Source organism: Sorex fumeus, unplaced genomic scaffold, assembly GCF_029834395.1.
Source record: "Sorex fumeus unplaced genomic scaffold, SorFum_2.1 ptg000072l, whole genome shotgun sequence".
NCBI classification, from domain to species: Eukaryota; Metazoa; Chordata; class Mammalia; order Eulipotyphla; family Soricidae; genus Sorex; species Sorex fumeus.
Window position 1 is genome coordinate 38,428,971 of NW_026606129.1, and position 5,197 is coordinate 38,434,167.

General features: G+C 44.3%; 1 pseudogene; it reads left to right on the forward strand.

Annotated features, from left to right (window-relative positions):
* The first annotated feature begins 1,874 nt into the window (after positions 1-1,874).
* Positions 1,875-2,344, forward strand: LOC130037699 (oligosaccharyltransferase complex subunit OSTC-like; annotated as a pseudogene).
* Positions 2,345-5,197: the final 2,853 nt, after the last annotated feature.

Consider the following 5,197-nt stretch of genomic DNA (forward strand, 5'->3'; position numbering starts at 1 on the left):
TAAATTCTTTGCTCTATTCCTGAGAATAGTTTTTGTGTAAATTCATAAAGATACATTGATGAGGAGCTAGTATCCCAAAACAAGATTTCAAATGTTTTTCAATAATTAAATTGTGAGGAACAATTTAAAGCTTGCATAGTTTGCTCTCAAGTACTCTCTAGAGACAGCTGCTGCTCACTGGGGTTCATGGGCTTCATTACAAGTTCATTTTCCTTTCTTCAGTGTTGGGTGGTTTGACTAAAATGAGGAGGAGGGAAAGGGGATCACAAATTAAACAGGTGGAGCCTGGAAGGCAGTCGATCCCTATCTTAAGTTATTAAATGGCAGCTTTTGTACTCAGTCCTGGCTCTGCTAAACTTCAGTGTTTTAAATAAAATCAAGCAGGGGCTTTGGCATAAAATGGTAGTTAATGATCAAGGTGCTAAGAGAAGTTCAATTAGTGAGAGCACTTTGACAATTCTATTGTGTATTCTGTGCCTCATTTCTCAATTTGGGTAGCAGGATTCATAAACTACTGCCCCAATAATGAAAAAAAATGGAAAAAAACATTATACTTTTAACCTGCCTAGCAGCATAGAAATTTAATCCAAGAGAGCATTTGGATTGCCTAAATTAGATTTTAACAAAAGTAAGTTTAAGACCTCTTCTATTTTTAGAATTCACAGAGTCCTGAGTCCTTGTCATTGTGTTAGTGTCACTCAGAGCTAACTTTCCACACTTATAATGCTCCTATCAAAGGAGCTCCTTCTCATCCTGAACTTCCCAGACATGTCCTCTTTATTACACAAAAAAATCTTTCCTTTCTTCTGTTGTAGCTTCCATAACTAAAACAATTGAACTTAAAAATGTATCTGTTAAGAAGACAGGGAGGGAACCTGAGGACATTAGCAGAGGAAGTAGACAATAGTGGTGAAATTAGAGTGAAAACATTGTATGCCTGAAACAAAAAATAAAGATGGAAAGAAGGAAGGAAGGAAGGAAGGAAGGAAGGAAGGAAGGAAGGAAGGAAGGAAGGAAGGAAGGGAGGGAGGGAGGGAGGGAGGGAGGGAGGGAGGGAGGTGGGAGGGAGGAAGGGGAAAAGGAAGAAAATGCAATAGATTGAAAAAAATCGAAAGTTCTGGATTCTACTCTTATTGTACAATCTGAACAAATGATCAAAATCTGGAGGACACTTACTTTATAATTCTAAAGATGTTGGAGTTCTCCCTGGCATGACCCCTTAACCTCTGGAGGTCTCTGGGCCTGCTGGGAGTTCCCTGGGTACTGATGTTTCTGGGAACCAAGCCGTTGCCAGGGAAACCTGACATTTCTAATAATAACATAAATTAATTAGCCTTGAATTGCCAACAGCCAATGGCTTGAAACATGGGAAACAGGCATCTTTGAAGTCAGCAATACTTCAATATTACCTCTGGCTTAGAGCATTAAGGGCAGTGCTCCAGCAGCTTCTTCCTAGCCATAATAGTACCCTGTCTCCCTGTACCACCTGTTCATTAGTGCACATATGCATTACCCCTCAGCATTATTTAATCATTGCCTCTCCTAATAAACTTTGCTATATGATCACAAGTCTATGGCCCATGTGGGTGGCTATGTCCCAGCCATGCTGTGCACATGCGCGAGTCTCTGTGCGTGCGCTGCCCTAGACTGATAGAAAACCTCTTTGTTACCGGGATCCCCACAGTTTTGAGATAACTACATAAAGACAATATCTGGACTACCTCCTTTATGTAGATGCATTGGTGTAGGTGGAAATCGTGGGTGTAAAAAATCTGTTTATTAATTATGAGAATAATCTAGGTTAAAAAAATGTTTATAGCAGTGTGCCGGGGCCAGCGGGGCGGGAGGCCGAGCGCTTCCCGGCTGGCGCCGCCATGGAGACTCTATACCGGGTCCCGTTCCTGGTGCTCGAGTGCCCCAACCTGGAGCTCAAGAAGCCACCCTGGGCGCACATGCCGTAGGCTATGACGGTGTATGCGTTGGTGGTGGTGTCCTACTTCCTCATCACCGGAGGAACAATATATGACGTTATTGTTGAACCTCCAAGTGTTGGCTCTATGACCGATGAACACGGGCACCAGAGACCAGTAGCTTTCTTGGCCTCCAGGGTAAACGGACAGTATATTATGGAAGGACTGCGTCCAGCTTCCTGCTTACAATGGGCGGTTTAGGCTTCATAATCCTGGACCGCTCCAACGCCCCCAACTTTCCAAAGCTCAATAGGTTCCTTCTCCTGTTCATCGGCTTTGTCTGTGTCCTTTTGAGTTTTCTCATGGCGCGAGTGTTCACGAGGATGAAGCTGCCGGGTTACCTGATCGGGTAGAGTGCCTTGAGAAGAATCAGTGGATGCCGGGTTTGCTCCTGTGAGGAAGCTTAAAGGCGGCACCAATCTTCTGAGACACAGACGGGACGAAGCAGAGGGAAGCAGCTGGTGAGAGCAGCGAGGGGTGGGCGGCTGGCGGGGTGTGGGCTCCGCTTGCTCGTCATGGCTGCTGCCGACCCTGCCCACAGCCCACAGTGTTCAGTAGTTTTTCCTTTTTTAAAGAAATCACACTTGATTCTGACACTGTCCTATTGAATAAAGTGATGGTTTTTTACCAAAAAAAATGTTTATAAAAGATGAGAATAATCTAGATAATCTATATAAGGAATTGGTGGAGTATTACTACACCAATCTTAGTAGCCATAAAATTTTCTCAATTTCTCTTTCAGCTGGACATTCATTTTTAATTAAGAGATACATAGGATACATCCAAGGGCATATAAAGATGAGCTCATAGTTAAGAGCCTTAAAATGACATCTTAGTCTTTCAGTTGTTCAGGTGCCAACAACTGAAAGCCATACATAGTTCTCATAGTTATGCTGTTGAGCAAATAGAAGCAGATTTTCTATTTGAGTGTTAGATGAGCTGCACTTTGAAAATTCATGCCTTAAATAAGTACAAAATTTGCTGCAAACTGCAAGGTGATTTGTGGGCAAAGTAATACTACTCTGTATATTTTAGTCATCACTAGATTCCAAATATTTTTAGAGCAGCAGTGAACACAGACATCCACAAAAGCAACCTCTGGTTTTATATTTACATGGAGAACCAATTTGAGATTTATGTTTGTACTCTCTAATGGTAGATTTTGCAAAATGAAAGCAGAATGTTAATAAATCTGCTGTTTTCTCTGTATTGAATGGTCTATGAATATTCGAATCCTTCTCACCTTCAGTATCCCCTGAGCCTGAGAATTTTGCTCTTTTGAGAAGATAAATGGCACAATATTAAAATATAATAGGAGAATCAAAAGCAGGTGATGAAGTTGGCATTGATTTTGAGGGATGATTCGAATGTGATAATTTAAGCAATGCATTATAAAATTTGTAACACTGCTTCCACTACCCAGCCATCGCCACACTTCAGGACGCTTTCTGGACCCGCTTGGCAGCTCCGGCCGAGACTCACGCATGACTGAAGACCCACAGAACAAGATAAGCGGAACTCTCTGAGACCTTGGACTCCAAGCTCGGCAGACCCAGGGACAGAGCTTCTCTGCTTGCTCCCACCAACCACAGGTGACAAAGGGATTCTAATCAGGAGCCCCACCCTACCCTGCCCTGTCTGCTTCCATCAACCACCCAGGGATCAAATTGCACACAAGAGACCCACCCTACCCAGATAAATACCCCACTGGCAGACTTCCACTATCGACACTGCTTCCACTACCCAGCCGTCGCCCCAAAAGCTTCTATGCCTCTCGGAAAGACTGGCAAGCTACCGAGAGTATTCCGCCCGCACGGAAGAGCCTGGCAAGCTATCCATTGTGTATTCAATATGCCAAAACCAGTAACTACAACTGGTCTCATTCAACTGACCCTGAAGGCTTCACCGACATGGCAGCACTGAGAAGGATGAGAAAGGAGAGGCCGACAAAATCTCAAGGCCGACCTAGGCTGCCACAACGAAGGAAGACAAAAATGATCGTCTGTACTTTCAATGCACGTACGCTAGCATCAGATGCATCCATCGAGGACCTGATGGTACAAGCGCGAATGATCAAGTACGACATCATTGGTCTGACCGAGACAAGAAGGCACGAATCTCACCATGCCGTTTTCGACACTGGAGAAGAATTGTTCCTCGGAACATGCGATAAAAGAGGTGTCGGGGGCGTCCGTGTCCTTGTCAACACAAACTTGGTCAAGAGCATTGATTCATTCGAATGCCTAACAACCTGAATCGGACGTTTACATTTGAATAGATGTGGCTCACTGCCTGCAGTTTCTATCTTCGTTGTCTACGCACCAACATCTCATTATGATGAAAGAGAAATCGAGAAGTTCTACGTGGAGCTAGAGAAGTTCTATAAAGAAGACCACACCTTCTACAAGATCATTGTGGGTGATTTTAATGCCAAGATAGGACCGAGAAGATCAGCTGAAGAACTTCACATCGGGACCCATGGCCTAGAATGGAACGAACAGGGTGAGAGACTGAGTTCATCATGTCGACCAAGACCATTCATGGTAACTCACAGTTCCAGAAGGCAGAATCTAAACGATGGACATGGGAGTCTCCCGGTGGACGATTCCACAACGAAATAGACCACATCATATTCAATGGATGGTTTTGCCTCACCGATGTTGCTGTTGTCCTAAAATTTCAAACGGGATCGGACCACCGTCTCCTTCGTGCAAAATTCTACTTCACAGAGCGGGGAGAAAGGGCTGCAAAGTTCAAAAAGAGAACTCCCAGAATGACCACCAACTGGGAACTCCTTGGTACTATTGCGGCAACATGGGAAAATGCCATTGTTGACAACATTGACGAGGAATAGGATCGACTGGTTCAGCACCTCCATGAATGTGCGAGGAACACCAAGAAAGAGATAGCCACAAAAAAATCGCCTATCTTCAAAAACTCTTGAGCTAATTCACCAGCGTGGATTGGCGCATGCCTCAGGCAACCGCAAGCTAACGTCCGAGCTCGCAAAGCAGTGCAGAGATGCGATCAAGGAAGACCTCAAAGAGAGAAGAGCAGAAGTACTGGTAGATGCGGCAGAAGCCGGGAAAAGTATTCGTAACGCCCGCCTGTCCTTCACCAACTACAAGACCAAGATGACTGCCCTCCGACATCCTGATGGACCTATCACATCCTCCAGAACGGCAATGAAGAAGATTATCTATGACTTCTACTCAAATCTCTTCGAT